We start from the raw sequence: 19,240 nt of genomic DNA, 5'->3' as shown, positions 1-19,240 counted from the left end.
TTGGCACCAGGCTCCCTAGTTCTACCTCCACAACCTCTCTTGAATCCACCCGCTCTCCAGCCACACCTTAGCTCAGGCCTGCAATGCTTCTCAGGGACAACAACAACGTGGTGGCCTCCTCTTAGGTATCCTCCCTCCCTCCAGGCTTACGGGGCCCGAGTCAAACCCTTTTCTGCAGACACCAGAGAGATTGACAGGATACATCCATTGGTTTCTTTCCCTAGACCATCACCCTCTCTGCTGGTTAGTCACTCTGCACTCCAACCTCTCTGTGTGGAATGGGATTCCCCTTATTGGCCATCACTGATTAGCCAGGGGTGACTGAGCCCCTAACTTAGGCTGAGCCAATCAGGGCCTATTCCAGATTGTTTAACTTGGGAGCAGAGACAGCTCCTAACATTTATGGAGGATTCATTCTACGCCAGGCCCCGGCTAAGCCCTTCACAGGCATCATCTTCTATCATCTTCTTTGACCCTCCCAATGTTCTGGTGCTGATAAGGCGGGTGCTGTTATTATGAATGTGGGCCTCCACAGACAAGGGCGCTGAGGACAGAGCAACTGGACAAAAGAGAGAGTAGCCAGAAGCACTGACTCAAGTGAGTCCTCTTTTTTTTTTTTTTTTTTTTAATAAAGATTTAATTCATCCATTTGGGAGAGAGAGAGTGAGAGCGCGAGATAGAGCATGTGGGGAGGGATACAGGGAGAGGGAAAAGCAGGCTCCCCACTGAGCAGGGAGCTCCACGTGGGGCTCCATCCCAGGACCCTGGGATCCTGATCTGGGCTGAAGGCAGACGCTTAACCCACTGAGCCAGCCAGGCGCCCTCGAGGGAGACCTTCGAACCAAACTTCTGCACTTCCGCCTGGGTCTCGTTTTGGTCAGGACCTGAAGGAAGGGAGACATGCAGAGCATGTGGAAGCAGCAGATCCCAGAGAAGGAGGTTGGCAGGCCATGGGATGCGGCAGCCCAGAGACAAGACAGAGGGGCTGATGGCCCAGTCCCTGGCTCCAGGGGGCCTAGAGGCCCAGCCTGGTCTGTGGTTTGGTTATAGAAGCCAACTGAGTTCTCCCTGTGCCTGAGCACTTTTGAGTTGAGCTTTCCTCCCTGGCACAAAAGAAAGGAGGACATGAGAAGGGGCTCACCGCTGTCTCCCTGCTTCAGGGAGAATGGCATCTGCTACCCCCTACTTCTAGTTCATGAGCTTCGGTGATGTCCTATGTGGCAGAGTAGGCTTTACGACACTTGGAAAATACTCCCTTCCATCCCTGCTTTCTTCCAACACAGTTTTGAAGTACCTCCACTGGTTATCTTTTCAATTTTTAAGAAATCCGCTTGCTCCTTCACTCCTTGTGCTACTGCATGCCCACAGAAGGCTGCCTCCCCTCATCACCCCTGTCAGGCCCCCGCCGCACAGAGGGCTGTCTCCTGACTTCTACATCTTTCTTTTCACATTGTGACAGGTGATAATACTGACATTTTATTCCGTAACCATAATAAAATCCAGGTCACGACAAAAATTGAATATCAATGAAAACTGGAAAGGGGAAGACAAAATGCTCATGATTTGAGACAACTCTAACATATATTTCCTGTGGGTACCTATCTGTGAATTTAGAAGTTTCCAGAAAGCCTAGCAAAGTGCACAGTGAACCCATTACAGTGGTTACCTCTGGAGAGGAGGGAGGTAATGGGATGGCAGTGGGTGGCCAAAAGGGACTTCAGCATCATCTGCAATGTTCTATTTTTTAAAAAGGAGAATGTATTCATGTTCCGCTTGTGTCATTAAACTTTAATTTGAAAAAAATTCCCATTCATTTTCAGCCAATTATGCCAGCTCTGTGTGTTTGGCAGTGCCCGCGTGTTTGTGTCCAGGGAGTAAGAACGTTTACTTTGTGTGTGTCTGTGAATGAAGTGCAGTGATTAGGAAGTAGATTTTTTAAAAATGTAGCAAGCCAAAGCAAACCAAAAAAGGGAGTGCAGAGAGAACTCCCTCACAGCAATAAAAATACAGGAATAAACCCATTAGGAAATGGGTAGTTTCCTGATCGAGAAAAGTATGTAACTGGAGAAACACAAGGCGATCAGAATAAATGTACTCGCAGATGAAAAGGCTCAGTATTGTATTGATGTCAATTTTCCTCCAAATTAATCTCAAAATTCACAGAACATGAGAGCAATTTTAAAAATTCATGTGGGGGAGTTAACATGCAGTAATAGTTCGTGTAGATAATTGAAAAGGAAGCATAGGAAATGGGGCATTTTACTTAAAAGATATCAAAAGGTGGCATAAAGCTCTAGCGGATAAAATAGTCTGGTACGGACAGGAAGGTACAGACGAATGGGACAGAATAGGGGCCTCACACGACCTAGACACTATGACTCAGGGAGCGAGGAAGCTTTACTTCGATCATCGGAGAAAGGGTGAGTGGTCAGTCACCTGCGTGACAACAGTCAGTTGTATGTTGGGGAGAGGTTAGATCATACCTCATTTCAACCATAAAACTGTATTGCAGATGCATGAAAGACCCACATAAAGGCAAATTTATTAGAAAAGAATACATGGGGCGCCTGGGTGGCTCAGTGGGTTAAAGCCTCTGCCTTCGGCTCAGGTCATGATCCCAGGGTCCTGGGATCGAGCCCTGCGTCGGGCTCTCTGCTCAGCGGGGAGCCTGCTTCCCCCTCTCTCTCTCTGCCTGCCTCTCTGCCTACTTGTGATCTCTCTCTCTCTCTCTCTCTGTCAAATAAATAAATAAATAAATTTTTGAAAAAGGAAAAAGAATACACAATATGTTTAAATGTAGGAGTGAGAAAGGCACAAGTGTGATATATATGTAAAAGGAATAAAGGAAAAGACTGATACATTTGATTAGGTCAAACTTCTGTCTAAAGGAGCCTACAAAGAGTTAAAGGCCACAGAGGAGCTGGAAGAAAATATTTGCTGTGTATATACAAGAGATTACTATCCAGATTAGATTAGGAAATTCCACAAATCAATACGATAAAGACAAACCATCTAATTTTTTTAATGAGCAAAACCAAACAGATAATTCAGAAAAGGGAAAACACAAACAGCAGTGTCCAGGAAAATCTCACTTGCAAACAGGTGTACAGAAATATTAAAAAAAAAAAAAAGCTTCCGTTTTTCGTCCATCAGATGGGCAAATATTTAAAACAGCTGCTTATGGTGTGGGGATTTGCGTCCTCGCCTATCCTCTTACTGCAAGTTTAAATGGTACAGAAATTAAGGAGGACACATCGGTAGTGTCTGTTAAAACTACAAATAGTTTTGTGGACTAAGTTTTGTGGACACCTTGAGACCCCAAAGTCCATTCTCAATCCTAGAGAAAAATTACAGAGCCGGCACGTGCAAGGCTGTTCTCTGCAGCGCTTCTTATGACGGAGGAACGAAATGGAGGCGACCTCATTTGTGCCTGGATCTTCGAGGAGAGAGAATGAGCTATCATCAGAGGAGTGAGTAACAATACAGCTATTAAAAGGAACTGGCAAGAGCCATTTACATCGGTTTCAGTATATCCTAAAAATATACGATTGAGTGAGAAAATGCAGCTTACAGTAAAATCCTTATAAAGTGAGATGATTCATTCAAAATATCTACATTAGTACTATATATTTCTATGAAAGGAGATGCATAAAGTTGTGGAGGGGGTAGGAAACTCTGCGTTTTCGGAGGGTGGCCAAGGAAAACTTTGGCTGTATTCATATTCTACTTTTAAAAAGGAGAATGTATTCATGCTTTGTGTGGTTAATTAAAGTGTAATTTGAAAAGATTCTCGTTTGTTTGCAGCCTATTATGCCAGCTCCGTGTGTTTGGCTACGCTCATAGGTTTGTGCCCAGGGAGGAAGAGCGTTTACTCCGTGTGTGTGTCTGCAAACCAAGCCCAGTGATTAGGAGACAGGTTGAATTGGAATAAGGAGAAACGGGTGCCAAATAAAGGAAGAGGCGATCCCATTCTCAGGGGACCGCCAAACCTAAACTAAATCCAGGAATCAACCCATCAAGAACGATGCGAGACTTCGGCTGCAGGAAAATGTAAAACTTCCCCGGAAGACGTAAGAGACGACCAGAGCCGAGAGAGGTGCGTGCAGGCTTCGTGTGCCGGGAGGAAGACCCAGTGTGCCACAGATGCCACTTTTCTCCTAACTTATCCAGAAACTCCAAGTAATCCCAATTCAATTTTTCCTGAAATTTGGCAGGCTGGTTTTAAAATTCATGTGGCAGGACCAATATGCAAGGATGACGAAGGCAATTTTGCAGAAACAACAAAGAGAGCGGGATTTGTCCCGCTGGTTGGCAAAGCACATTATCGAGCTCGGGAGTAGACAAATAGATCAGTGGACCAGCAAGAGCTCTGACATAGACCCGCCCTGGAATTTAGAGTCTGGTGAAGGTTGCAATCTTAAATCAGTGGAGAATGCCAGATTATCCAGTAAATAGATTGAAAAACACTGGTTTTCAGTTTTGAAATTTATTAAGCACCAACATCACACTAAAGATAAGCTTTATATACAGCAAAGTCTTAAAATTGCAAAATAATGTAAAATATACACGGGAGGAAGAAAACTCTAAAAGCTTTAGAAAAAAGTGAGGAAAAATGGTTGTGATCTTTGTGTAAAAGAGGGTCTTCTTAAGGCGAGATTATAAATTCGACATAGAAATGAAAAGCTGTGTAATAAGAGCTGCACTACAGTTAAAAGACAAAGGTCAGAATGATAAAGAATTCTACATAATGCATAGGGCAGACAGGAACGTACTATTAGGAATATATAAAGAATTCCCATAAATCAATCCAAGAGAGATGTTTGCTTGATTTCCCATAAATCACTATGGAAGATGAACAAGTTGTGGGGGCGCATACAATTTCTCCAATGTGATACAACATCAACGGCCAGGAGACCCCACGAAGAGACTACAGCATGACTAATTGCTCAGGAAAACACAAATTAAACCAAGAAGAAACCATTTTGCACCCATTAGATCTGGAAACTTTACAAGTTGTCAGTGGCCTGGAAAAACAAGGATTTACACCCACTTGTGGAGGGAGTTTACATTGTCATAGCCACTCCAGACGCCAACTTGGGTCATGTCTCTTAAAACCCCAATAGTGGACAGATGCCAGAGTTCCACTCTCAGTACCCACCCTACAGAAGCATTTCAGAATGCAGCAAGTACCGAGATGTTTCCAGCGGCATTCTTGGTTTTTGTTTTGTTTTAAGATTTCATTTGTTTATATGACAGAGAGAGAGAGAGATCACAAGTAGGCAGAGAGACAGGCAGAGAGAGAAGGGGAAACAGGCTTCCCGCTGAGGAGGGAGCCTGACGTGGGGCTCAATCCCAGGACCCTGAGATCCTGACTGAGCTGAAAGCAGACGCTTAACGGACTAAGCCACACAGGCGCCCCTCTTGCTTTGTTTTTTAAAGGATTTTATTTATTTCTTTGAGAGAGAGAATGCACTCAAGAGAGCACATGCTGGGGGCAGGGGTGGTGAAGGGTGGGGCAGGCAGAGGACAAGGGGCTCGATTCCAGAACCCCGGGATCGTGACCCGAGCAGAAGGAAGACACTTAACCAACTGAGTCGCCCAGGTGCCCCTCCCAGCAGCATTCTTCATAATAGGGGGGAAACCCTGTCAGGGTCTTGGACACTAGAATAGAGGAAACATGGTCCAGGCACGTGAAGGAGTATCACATAGCTGTTCAAAGGATGACAAGAGCTGGTATGTCAACAACATGCGTAGATCTCAGTAACGTAAGACTGTAATTAAATGAATGTAATGAAAAATGCAGGATACAGTATAATCCCTATGATGTGGTATAATTAATTCAAAATGCCTCCACTAATACTACATATTCACTACGGAAGGCAATATGTAAAACTGGGAACTGTAGCCACCTCCATGGAGGGGGAAGGGACCAGGATTGCAGGTGGCCAAGGGAAACTTTAGCTGTATTTGTATGGTTCTACTTTTAAAAAGGAGAATGTATTCATGCTTTGTGTGGTTAATTAAAGTGTAATTTGAAAAGATTCTCGTTTGTTTGCAGCCTATTATGCCAGCTCCGTGTGTTTGGCTACGCTCATAGGTTTGTGCCCAGGGAGGAAGAGCGTTTACTCCGTGTGTGTGTCTGCAAACCAAGCCCAGTGATTAGGAGACAGGTTGAAGTGGAATAAGGAGAAACGGGTGCCAAATAAAGGAAGAGGCGATCCCATTCTCAGGGGACCGCCAAACCTAAACTAAATCCAGGAATCAACCCATCAAGAACGATGCGAGACTTCGGCTGCAGGAAAATGTAAAACTTCCCCGGAAGACATAAGAGACGACCAGAGCCGAGAGAGGTGCGTGCAGGCTTCGTGTGCCGGGAGGAAGACCCAGTGTGCCACAGATGCCACTTTTCTCCTAACTTATCCAGAAACTCCAAGTAATCCCAATTCAATTTTTCCTGAAATTTGGCAGGCTGGTTTTAAAATTCATGTGGCAGGACCAATATGCAAGGATGACGAAGGCAATTTTGCAGAAACAACAAAGAGAGCGGGATTTGTCCCGCCGGTTGGCAAAGCATATTATCGAGCTCGGGAGTAGACAAATAGATCAGTGGACCAGCAAGAGCTCTGACATAGACCCGCCCTGGAATTTAGAGTCTGGTGAAGGTTGCAATCTTAAATCAGCGGAGAAATGATATATTATTACATAAATGGTGTTGGGACAATTACCTATCTATTTGGGGATGGGGGGTTTAAAGTCAGAGCCTAAGATTCATGTGCATGGAATTTATTTCTTGTATATAGCATAAAGGCTTAAATATATATGTATATGTAAACTATAAATTTTAGAGAAGAAAATATAGAAAAGGCTTATGACCTTCATATAGTAAAGGTTTTCATAAATAAGGCTGTAAAAAAGACATAAAAGATTGATAAATTTGATTGTATTAAATTTAAAGTTTTTCTAGGACAAAAGATACCATATAATTAAATGACAAGAATCACAATGTAGAAAACATTTGCAATATACACAACAAAGTATTAGTATTCAAAGTACATAAAGAACTCTGAAAAATCAATAGCAAAAAGACAAAAAAAAAAAAACCTTAAAAAAAAATAGGCAAAGGATATAGACAAGCAATCCAGAGGAGGAAATATAAATGGACAGTAAACACATGAAGACTTCAGCCTTGTATGTAGTTCACAAAGATTCGGACTAAAACAAAATACTATTTTTCACTCATCAGACTGGTTAAAAATGTAAAACTTGGAAATGGTCTGGGGAAACGGAGGCTCCTGTGCTGCTGGCAGGAGATTACATTAGTAAGACACTCTGCTCTATTAGAAGTTAAGATGTATATACTCTATGACCCATCAATTTCATTTTTAAGTATCCGTCCCAGAAAAACACCTGTACAGGCACAAAACAGGCAATGTACAAGGATGCGCTGGGAGGTTTGTCTTAATGGAATGGCACTGGTAACATTTTAGCAGTCAATAAATAGGCAACAAGGAACTCACACGTGGTGTAATCGGTTATGTCCTCCAGTCGCCGGCTTCAATAAGCTATACCTCCGGTGTGAACACACCATGTCTGTGCAAACAAACGCACACGGAAAGAGAACAGAAGTTGTGTTTCAATGAGCATCAGAAAACATTTTAAATAAACAGCAAAAAGCCTAAGAGCAGCAGCTACCTCTAGAGGAGGGGAGGGGCCTGAGGCAGAGATGAGGGAGGGGAGTCCAGCAGAGACTTTATCTGTACACTCTAATTTTATTTAAAGGAATATGTATGTATTCATGTATTTCTTAAATAATTCAAATTTAATTCAAAAATTCTAAATCGTTTCTAGCCAATGAGCTCTGCTTTACATGTGTGCTGTGTTCTCATTTATGTGCCCAGGGACAAAGCACATTTACTCTTGAGTGTGTCTGTGAATGAAGCATAGTGATTAGAAAATTCACTAAAATTTGGAAAGCCAAAGGAGAAAAAGGAAAACTTTTTCCACTTGCAGAAGCAACAGAATTGATAAGGTACTCAGGAATAAACCTATTAAAAAATGTGAAAAACCTTTATGGCAAAAGTGACCGAACTTTATTTAAAAGGCATTAAAAATCAAACCCAAGAGATAAGGCCTTGATTAAATGGAGACAGATGCCATGTTCACAGATGAGAACTGGTAACCTAGAGGTGTTCCTTTTTCCCTTCAGTGCAATCCCACTCAAAATTCCAATAAGATATTTTTCATGGAACTTTGATAAGTTGATTCTAAAATGTATATGAAAAAGTAAATGTGCAATATGACAGAGGTAATTTTTTAAAAAGAAGGAAAGGCTAGGGAGGGAGGGGTACTCACCTTATCAGGCAGTTAGAGAAAGCTCTGCTCATTCAAGTCTGGTATTGGCCCAGAAGTAGATGAACAGATCAACAGATCTGAATAGAGTCTAGACATAGGGAACTGGGAGAAAAGATGGTGTTGGGACAATAAATAGTGCTTAGCAAGCTGGTTATCCATCTGGAAAAAGATCAGATCAGATCTCTGTGTCACACCATACGCAAAAACACATTTCAGATGGATTAAAGACTTAAGTTTTTAAGAATACGGAAGCTTGAGATGCAAATAGAGAATGTACACATCATTCATGCGGTGGGGAGGTTTAAACAACAACGCTCCTCGCTCTTGTTCTCACACTGTAGATTTCATCACTGCAGTTGGATTTGATGCTTTAATATCCGGTAGGTCTGGAGTTGGACTGCGCGTCCACCCCTCTGCACGTACCCGTGGAGCATCTCCACCTCCGGCTCCTGGACCCCCTCTCTCTCCCTCTTTCTCTCTGGCTCAGCTTGGTCGTGGGAAGGACTGTTACACTAGCTGCTCTGAGTTCTGAATCGAGCCCCCGCTGCTTGTGCTCTGTGTCAGTAAGGCACTTCCTCTTCTGCGTCTGTTTCCTCCTCTCTGAAATTGGGTCATGCTTTATCTTGTGGGGGGATGTGAGGTTCAGTTGGGATGAGGAATGCGAATATACACAAATGGCACAGAGCTTACAAGGATGAGGGGACTGGTACCTCCGCTCTCCCCTCCATTCACCCAAACCCCATGACTTCATGCCCCAGTTCTTTCCTGCATTGTAACTTCTGGAGAATTGTCACATAGTCTCTTTGGTCAGAGAGTTTGAGTGTTGACTTCAGATATTTGATTCCAAGGCAGAAAATACTGGTTTGGCACCCAAAGAGCTTACTGCCTGTCGTTAGGTGCTGAGAAACAAGAAAACGAAGACACAAACCCAGCCACAAGACAGGATAAAACTGACCTAATTAGCACTGTAGTCAGTACACAGGTCAGATTAAAGCTCCCAAAAGAACATGGAGATCAAGTCACTCTCTAAAAGGTAAATAATTTCATTTTGCCCCATTCGGTCCAATACACATTACGGCCCCCAGTGAATTTCTCCACCTCTGGACTTGATCCCGGCCCCTTCGGGAGCTCATTTCACGCTAATTGTCTCCGCTCTTAATCGCTTCATCACTCAGGCTTGCTTTGCTCAGAATATTCATACACCAGCATTGCTCTCCTTTAAGATTAAAATGAAAAGGACTTAGACTTTGTTCCCTCTTCCTTAATGGACCCCCACCCAAGCTGCCTTGGTCGAAGTCCCCAAAAGGTCTCAGAGCACGGGCCCTGGTGGGTGCTGATCATCAGGGCCACCATGGCAACTGGGCAGTTGGACATGAGAGGGGCCCACAGATCAGCCACACATACCCCCCACCTGACCTCTCTGCTGACCACGTCATCCTTCTGGTTTGAAAGGCCTCCCTGGTCCTTTCTCTTCAGTGTCCTAGGATTCTTCTTCTTTCCTTTTACAGCTCCCAAGTGTTGGTGCTTCTTGGGCTCTATTTCATGCCTCTTCTTCCTCAGCCACCTTTCATAGCCTCAGAATGTTCCAGAAACCTGACACTGCTTTAATTCACATTTGGGATCCCTCGGGAGCTCTGAGCCCATCTCTGTAATTTCTCACTCTATGCTCTGGATATAGGTGTTCAGCCACTTCCTTCCCATCTCCACTTGGATGTCTTAGCTGTGTACTACCAGAGTTGGGGTCGGCCTCACAGACCCTGTCCCTTTTTAGGAGTTTCCAATTCTGAGAATGGCACTGCCACCTCATCCATACGACAAGCCAGAAATGCAGGGGTCATTCTGAATCCCTCCTCCTTTCCTTGCCCTACTCCTACTTCATTCCATCAGCACCAAGACTAATCAGATTATGCTGACTACCCAAATTCTGTCTACCATGACCCAGACACTTCTTAACTGGTCTCCCTAAGTCTCCTTGTGCTCCTTCTGATTTCTCCATAGCATAACCAGTCTCAGGTGGCAGTGACATACCAGAGCAGGTCTCAGTCCTGGCTTCCAAGAGCCTGCTCAACCAGCACTGCCTGCCTTTCTGGTCTCACCTCTTCTCCTTTTGCACAGGCTGTTCCCTCTGCCCAGAATGCTTTTCCCCAGTTTACTCTGTCCATTTAACTCCTTTCCCTTCTGAACAGCTTGGTTCAAGTGTCACCTCCACAGGGAAGGCTCCTGGAGTCAGCCTAGGACAGGTCCCCTTGTTGGACACCCTCCAGCACTTAGTTCCTCTCCTTCAGAGTGCCCATTCATGTTGCGTATCAGTGTGTGCCCGTTATTTCATTCCTGTCTTTTTCCTCTCCTACCGCGCAACTTCCATGGGAACAGGGATTCTAATTCATTTACCAAATATCCACGCTGCTAGGCAATCTGCCAGGCACATAATAGGCATTAAATTAGAATGTGTAGAATGAAAAAATTATGTCACTCAACAATGCTTGTTGCATCTGGGAGCTGATGTCTGCCTATAAACTTGCTCATATCTTTCCCACGCTCAAACTCTCTGCCCCTAATCCTTCACCTCTCCAAGTCTTCCTTCCAGACTCCTCAAAGGGCTCTTAGTGACAGAATCACCTCCCCCTCACATCTGAACCTTAGTTCAGTTTATGCCCTATTACTCCCCCAAAATGCTTTTATTAAGGTCAATAAAAACTTACTAATAATGAGATCAAAGGAAACAAAAAGTCCGTCTTTTTTGGAATTCTCTGCCGTGTTCGACAATGTTGATTACTTTCTCCCTGGAATGCCTCGCTACCTTGGTTGCCCCGGCAACCCTCCTCGTAGCTGTTTGTCCTCATCTCTGAGGTCCTTCCTTCTCTTTGCCTTTGTCACCTGCTCACACCTTGACTGATTCCTCACAGGTCACTGTAACTCATGATTCTACCCTGGGCCCTGTCCCATTCTGTCTCTGGTGATCTCACTCATTCTCGGGCTTCCCATTACTCTCTGAGTAGCCATGGTCCTGGGCCAGTACTTCCAGTCCAATCTCTTCCTGAGCTCCAGACCCCGGATCCAAGTGCCTGCTGGGCTCCACTTGGCTGTGACCCTGACCCCTTGGCTGTATCTGAGTCCACTGTCCTGCCCCTCACACTGGCTCTCCATGCTGTGTTCCTCATACACAGGGGCCTTCCCCCCACTTACCCAGGGCCCACCCAGACACACGGGAGTCACCCTCATCTTTGCCCTCTCTTACCTGAGAGTGAATCCTACACCAATTATTTCTGGGTTTTAGCTACTGTGAGTTTCTGATCTATTTCTGTCCATCTTCACTGGTCCAGTTCAGGCCCCTCTGTCTCTCATCTGGACCACGGCTTTCTATCAGATCTGTCTCTCTGTCTCTGGGCTGGTTACTTCATGTAATGGATGTCTCGGGGTTTGGGCTTTCTGGCGTCCCTCATTCCTCCTCACTCCCCTTGTTACAGTATGTAGGGAAATGTTCTGTTCTCTAGTTTATGTGGCTGTGGTGGGACCTGGTCTGCTCCTGTACACAAAAGCCAGGTGTTGTCAGTGGTGGAACTAGGCCAGAGCTCAGCTGGTTAGAGCAAAGCTCTGTTTGATTTTTGACTCCTGTTCAAATATGAAGGAAAGAGAATGACTCCATGTCTAGGAGATACAACCACTGCGTGCTGGTGGGCTGTGCATGTAGCGTGGAGGATTGTGCCCAGTCTCCATCCACGTCACTGCCCATCACTCTCTCCTTCCAACCTGCCTCTCTCCGTCTCAATTTCCTAAGTGACATGGGGCTAATGGCAGCGGTGTGCCTCACCAGGGGTGGGAGGACAGGGTTGCGATGACCAAAGGAGACAAATGTAATGATCCACCATGTAAACTGCAAAGAGCTGTGCCCACAGAGGAGTACAGCTTGCATTTACTGGGACGCAGACAGTCTCACATCCATGACAGCCTCAACCTTGAACTATATTTCCTTGTTCACGGATTCCCTGGGAATTGTCACAAAATCTCTGTGATGAAACAGAATTCTGAACCTCAATTTCAGACGTTTGATTTCAAGCGGAAAATAATGATTCTGCCTCTACCTCGCTCGCTGCCTGTTGCTAGGTGCCGAAAGGTACAAAAACTGAGGAAGACATGGCCCCAGACACAGGCAGGATGAAACCACTGCTAATTAGAGCTGTAGTCGCTACCCAGAGGGCAGAGCAAAAGCCTCCAGAAGAACATGGAGATCAGCTTACCTCGTAAAATGTACATGATTTAATTTTGCTCCTTTCCACCAACACGGCTAATCCTTTCCCATCTACACTTAATCCCGCCGCTCTGGGGCCCCTTGCATGCCCTCCAAACTCGTTGCTGCCCTTCAAACTCAGTTCCCATAGCCCTCTTCTGTCCAAATGACAGCGGGTAAGGCACAGCACCTTCCTGAGACCTGCTGCACCCCACCCCAGGGTGAGGCAGGAGACCCCCCCCCAGGTCCCTTTCCTTCCTCCCACTTTCTCAGCCAGACTCCAGATCATCCCCCAGCTGGCGGGCTCCTGGTCCCTCCCCCCGAAGTTGCTGTGGCAAAAGTGCCCAAGACCAGGTCTGGGGGATGCCCTCATCTCCCCTGACCTCTGTGCATCTGGTCCACCAGTAGCCACCCTGACCTGTGGGAACTCTCAGCTCCCTGGGCTTCTGGGACCATTACTTTTCTGGTCTTCTCCTTTAGCCCCTCCTGCTCAGTCTCCTTGGCAGGTCCTCGGCCTGCATCCATTCCTAAAGGGTCAGTCACAGCTCAGTGTCCGGCCCTGCCCTGTGAACTCTGCACCTCCTTCCAGCTCATCCCGAGTTCTCCATCTGTCCCTCCCAGGACATGCCCACACTTCCTCTGTGGGCTCCCAGCTGGCATATATATCCTCCTACTTGACAGCAGCTCTAGTCAAGGTCACCAGTGGACCTTTTTCTTCCCTACTGACCTTGTCCTTAGATCTCACCTCTGATTGCTACCGACAGAAGCGCATTAGGCGACAGCCCTTTCCACCTCTCTTCTGTCGTATCTATCCTTATTTCCTCTCGGCCCAGCTCCGAGATTCTCCTTAACCCAAATCGTAACTCGAGTACTTCTTCCCAGCATCCCAGACTTCTCCAGACAGAGGGCCATGCTGGCGCCTTTTCCTTCCTCTTTCATTTTATTCCGCTCTCCTTGCGGGGCTTCTGCCCCGTTTCTCACAGGAAACTGCCCCTGTGAGGATCCAGCAGCCCGCAGTCACTCCATGCCGTGGGCTCTCAGTCCTTATCTAACTGGCTTTTCTCTGTTGTCTGTTGAGTGTTCCCTCCTGGAAATACTCCACATCCCTGAGTTGGCATGTCAACCAGGTGCTTCTTCTACCTTTTTCTGACTTTTTGCCTTCGTGGGCTCATCTTTCTCTCTGCCCACCCCTTACATGGGGAATAGGTTCTCTGCCTGGATCCCTTTCTCTTCTTAGCTGCCATTTCTCCAAGGCCCAGCTCACCAAAGCCCGCGGCTACAGTCACAATCAGTTATAAACCAAATCTTCTGTTAAATCTCCTGCTGGATCCAAACCTTCTGCCTAGCCCCTCATAGGCTACCTCCACCGGGACGCCCACCTTTCACTCAACCTGTCCAAAACTGAGCTCGACAGCCTTCCTCCAGCCCCTAAGTCTGTCCTTTCTCTGGGGTATTCTCCCATCCATGCAGTTTCTCAAGACAGAAATGGGGAAGGCATCCTTGACTCTCCTTCTTTAACTCAGCCACCATCAGTCAGCAGGTTTCTCTAATTCTACCTTCTCTCCATCCTCTTGGCCCAGCCCTAATTCAGGTCTTGCCCTCTCGACTTGGACCAAGGCGATCATCCCCTCATTAGCCTTTGCCCCTCCAAATGTCTCCAGGCAATCAGAGTAACCACCTTAAAACAGAAATCTGACCATGGCACCGGCCTGCTCAAAATGCTTCAGAGGCCCCCTCTTGTCAAGAGGAAAAAGAACCAAGTCTTCAGTTAGACAGTTAGACAGACACGGCACTGTGCGATCCGGTCCCACCTTCTCCATCCCGTTCCTTACTCTCATGCTCTGGTGACCCTGAACTGTCCATGAGCTCGTCCATGATGCTTACTTCTGCTCTGCCCTCTGACTAACTCCTGTTCATCTGGGCAGCTCTTCTAGGAACCCCCCAGATACTCCCAGAAAGCCTCACATACATACCACCCATCCCAGCTGCTCCCTGCTTTGCCCACGTTTCAAGCACACCTCTGGCCTTCTTATTACACATCATTTTAGTATCTGTGTGTCTTAACCCTTTGACCATATGCCCAAGATATGCCATATCTTATTTATCTTCGTATTTTAATACCTAGCACCATGCCTGAAGACAATTGAAGACAAAGAAGACAATACATGTTGTATAAATACATAGGCTACTTGCCCTTTCTTGAAATGTTCACCTCTCTCCTTCTCTTTGACTATTGTACTACTTTTCAAATAGGTTACACCAATTCACAGTCCCCTTAGCACTGAATAATAGTGCCCGTTCTACTGTGTTCTCGTCAGCACTGGGTGTTCTTAAACCTTCCCCCTTGATTTGCTGGGGGGAAACTCATATTTCCTTATTATGTTATTCTTTTGAGAGAGAGAGAGAGAGGACGTGAGCAAGGGAGGAGGAGAGAGAGAGAGAGAATCTTAGGCCAGCTCCGTGCCCAGCAGAGCCTGATGCAGGGCTCAACTCCACGACCCTGAGATCATAACCTAAGCTAAAACCAAGAGTTGGAGGCTTAACCAACTGAGCCACTCAGGTGCCCCTCCTTATGTTTTTTATTGTTGATCTTCAGTTATTAGTGGATTGAAAATTTTTTCAAAAAATTTTGTCAGTTCTTCTATTTCTTCTTCTGTAAAGTCGATTTAGGTGAGTTATATACTTTCTTGTTGCATTTTTACCATTAAGGTTTTGCTTGTATTCTTTTACCCATTAGGGATCTGCAGGTCGTTTACCTGTTGCTTTCTGGTTCTCTTTGTGATATTGTTTGATCCTGAAAATATTTAGTTTTGATGTAGTCGGATTGGTTGGTCTTTGCCTTCTTGATGTCATTTTGTTGCTTTTGGGGTTCCCCATTCAGACACTCGTTAATTATCCAATTCCTTTATTCCTTGATTTTTAATGGGCTTGTATCTCCTTTCTGACCTTTTAAAATAGGATATGAACTTGGGTGTGTGCTCTTAGGTGACACTGGAAATGGATTAATATTTTTCTTTCAATAGAGCTGCAATTTTGGACAAGTCTTTCTCTCATGGTTCTGCCTCTGAGCTAAGCCATTCCTGGCTGGTTACGGTATCGGGGCCACAGTCTTCTCACAGAACATGCCACCTGGATGGGGAGCTGGAAGGCTATGGGAAGGTATAATTCCAGGCATAGACAATGAAATACAGAGAGGACTTCAAGGAATGGGAGCAGAAAACTTTCTGGAAGCCCCGGCAGGACACTGTGTGAAAAGATGGTTCACCTGCTTTGCCAGTATGAATGGCTGAATCTCGCTGGCACCCACCAGTCCTGAAGGCTTCTGATCCTGCAGACAACCATTACTTAGGGATCACAAGAGAACGGACAGCCCAACCCTGCCCCTCACCTGCATCAACCTACCTGCACAGACTCTGCCAGGACACGTCACCAGCGGTGGAGCAATCTCCTAGCCCGTTCTGCCAAGCTCATCTTCTGGCAGCTGCAGCCATCACCATGATTCTTCCATGCTCCAAGACATGGACTTGACCCAGATCCCAGAGTCACCACGTCCCCTGTCTAATGACACCCTAGGCACCAGGACATCTGAGGGTGATGCTAGAGCTGGAAAGGAACTTGAGGTTATCCAAACGCCTCATTTTACAAATGGGGAGACTGAGGCTCAGGGAAGACAGGTGACCCATAGTCACCTGTTCCCAGAGGGAGGATGCCAGGCTGTGGAACCATTTACAAGGTTCTTCTTGCGTATCTGAGAAATAGTAGTCTCTTGGACATCTGTGTGTGAAATACTAGTTTGGAGGCTGGAAAATATTGTCACTTCAGAGTTGCTGAGAAGAGACCGGGAGGCAAACTGAATTTTCTTACTTGTAGAAGGACTGGGCCACCTAAGTCCTTAGAAAGTCCAAGAGGTTGACTGATCGGGGTCATCCCTCCAGCCACCCCTCTAGCCAGCAAGTCAGCAGGTTCCCTGCCAGGTCTGGTTAGGCCTGTGCCTGGTCAAGGGACAAAGCCCAAGCACCCACCCTCAAGGGTTATACAGGGTGTTGGTGGCCAAGCTAAGGAGTTGCGAGCACAGGCAGCAGGGAGCCACTGAGCGGCTTTGTCTGTCTTCCTCCCTCAGAGACCTTCCCGAGTGTGCCCTGACTCTAAGACTCTGCACCCAACAGATTTGACGTTTATTCTTTAATGCAGAAAGTCCTTTAATTAAACACTTGCTTATTGTAACACACTTTCTTTTACTCTCTAAGAAGTAACAGGGGTACTGAAATAACCAGGGTGAAGTTCACTGATGGCTTTGGAAATGTTCAAGACTTCTAGTCCTGTCCCCAACTTGGCATACACATGGCTTGAGAAAGAGTGAACGGAGGACAGCGAAGTCACATGGGAAATGAGCTGGGTGGAGATTGGGGCCCCTTAGAGAGCTGCAACTACCAGTGTGGGGCAGGGAATTGGCTGAGGGTCTAGCTTTGGAAGAATTGGTGAGCCGGCCAAGTGTAGACTCCCAACTGCCCAGGAAAGGAGGTGAGAGGCCAGACATGGTCCTGCAGTGATCTGCAGGGGTGCCGCCCTCCCGCTGAGTTGAGCTCAAGGACAGTGTGGTCTTGCTCTGCATCAGCTTCTCAGAGCTTGGCACAGGGTCTGGCCAATGCTCCTGGCATGAACGATTGAGCAGGAGAGCTGGATGATCAGATCACATCCTTAAGAGGCTTGAGCCCAGTAAGGATGGGAGGTAGAGGCCAGAAGAGAGGGACTATTTGTGAAGACGACATCTTGAGTCAGGCTACAGTAGATGTTATGATGTGCATTCTACAGATGAGGAAACAGGCTCTGGGAGGTGTGGTCACAAAGGTGGAAGCACAGGACCTGGGGCTCCCCAAAGCCTCACCTCTCAAGGTTTGTTGGTTCTATGCCGTTCCCCAAGTCTACTCCCACCGTTTTGAGTCCCAGCATCCCAAAGGAGACCAAGGGCTTCCATAGGAAGCCTTTAGCTGTTGCTTGGCCAGGTTTCTCCCTTCTCCAAGCCCACTCTATTATCAAAGTTTTTCTCAAGATACTGCCTTCTCTGTCTGAAGCTTGGCAGACCAAACCGCCCCTCTTCTGGCTTTTGGGAAGACAGCGGGGAGGCAGGGTGCTGGGCGGAGGCTGGACCATCCCCTCTGGAGTCAGGATCACCTTCCACCATTTGCTGAGGAGAGCACTTCGTAGTTCTTCCCTTTTCCAGAGTGTGACCCTTCTACCCATCATGGGATGGGTTGGGGGTGAGGGGCAAGTTTTGCGCTGGATGTGGGGGATTGGACACAGGTGACAACCCTTCTCTGGCCTCCTTTCCTGCAGCGGTTCAATGGGAGGCAGCTTTCCTTCTATCACTTTTCTCCATTCTCCTCCCTCCCTGGTTCCTGCCCTCACCTCCCCAACCCACCAGCACGCCTGAGATCTCCTTCTCCCTGTTCCCAAGGAGCTGGACAGGGCTATGGCCTTCTGGACAGCCCTGTCACTTTTACTGCTCGAATGCTAGCTGTCCTGTCCCTTGCTAAAAGAATCCAGATTGGATTGGGTTATCCCCTATTCCCACCAGTTCCTCATCTGTGATGGTTCTAGTCAGCTGGAAGCTGAAGAGTTCTCAGGACTGTTTGGGGGCCTGCGAGCAGCAGGTCAGTCTTAGGTCCCTCAGTATCTCCCAGTATAGTCCTTGAAGCTTCGACAGCCTAACCTCTGTTGCCAAAAGCCATCTGAGCTCTGATTCTAGGACAGCCACATACTGGTGGCCCTTCATTTTACTTTCAGTCCGATTTCTGTATCTGCAAGAACAGAGATTGCTTGATGAGATGCTGAGAAATAACATCTCAAGCACTGTTCAAACATTCAAATTTGTCCTCAGGTCTCAGCCTGAACATCAGTCCCCTCCGGCCTGCATCAGATCCCCTTTTAGACTCCTATTATAGCATCTGCCACAATTCATAGTTTTACATGTCTCGGTGGGATTATCTGCCCAATGTCATGCCCTTTCCCATCAGCCTGGATGACTCCCTCCCTGATGGCAGGGATATTCATTCCGTGTGGCTCCAGGCCTAGTCCTACTCGGATTCTGGTAAGCGCACCCCTGACTAACAGTGCAGATCCCACTGAGGGGTGGGAGAACCCAGTCGCTATGAAGAGGAAGGGACAAAGTTCAGGAAGGCTTCCTGACAGAGGCGTATCTGGGTTCACATGGTATACTGACTAAAGGAGAAAGCATACACTGGCTGTCCTGCAAGGGCACTGCCCCCTTCCTGGAGCTCAGTCATCTTTCTCAAGTTTATCCAGGAGCACCTTAAGATCCTAGGAAGAAGGATTCCTGGTATTTAGGGCTAGGAACTGTTTGCTCCCAAGACCACATTTTACCTATAAGGAAACCAAGGTCCAGAGCAGGGTACAGACCAGTTCTGACAGAAGCCCAGCCTAAGGCCTCATGGGGTCCTGTGGTTAGCAGGTACCTCGTTAGCACCCGTCTCACACCAGGAGCCAGAGCAACCAGAGGGATGGCAGAGCATGATTTTCTAAGGCCCGGTGCCCTTGCTCTTTTCCAGAAGAGGTATCTACTTTTCATTTTCCTGAAAGACATTTCAGGAAGAGGAGGCAGGGTGCATGCCAAGGTGGAAAGCAGCACATACGGCAGATGGA

General features: G+C 46.7%; 1 long non-coding RNA gene across 2 annotated transcripts; it reads right to left on the bottom strand.

Annotated features, from left to right (window-relative positions):
• Positions 1 to 763: 763 nt before the first annotated feature.
• LOC116594983 lies at positions 764 to 15,002 on the bottom strand. Of its 2 annotated transcripts, none has more exons than XR_004287497.1 (3): positions 8,353 to 15,002; positions 7,518 to 7,590; positions 764 to 884 (listed from the first exon to the last, which is right to left on the bottom strand). It is a non-coding gene; the product is annotated as an uncharacterized LOC116594983 (long non-coding RNA). The 2 variants fall into 2 exon arrangements; XR_004287496.1 differs by lacking the exon at positions 764 to 884 and adding an exon at positions 2,780 to 3,436.
• Positions 15,003 to 19,240: the final 4,238 nt, after the last annotated feature.

The sequence above is a fragment of the Mustela erminea genome, chromosome 7 (genome assembly GCF_009829155.1).
Source record: "Mustela erminea isolate mMusErm1 chromosome 7, mMusErm1.Pri, whole genome shotgun sequence".
In the NCBI taxonomy this organism is placed as follows: Eukaryota; Metazoa; Chordata; class Mammalia; order Carnivora; family Mustelidae; genus Mustela; species Mustela erminea.
This window is presented reverse-complemented; position numbering and strand designations above follow the sequence as displayed.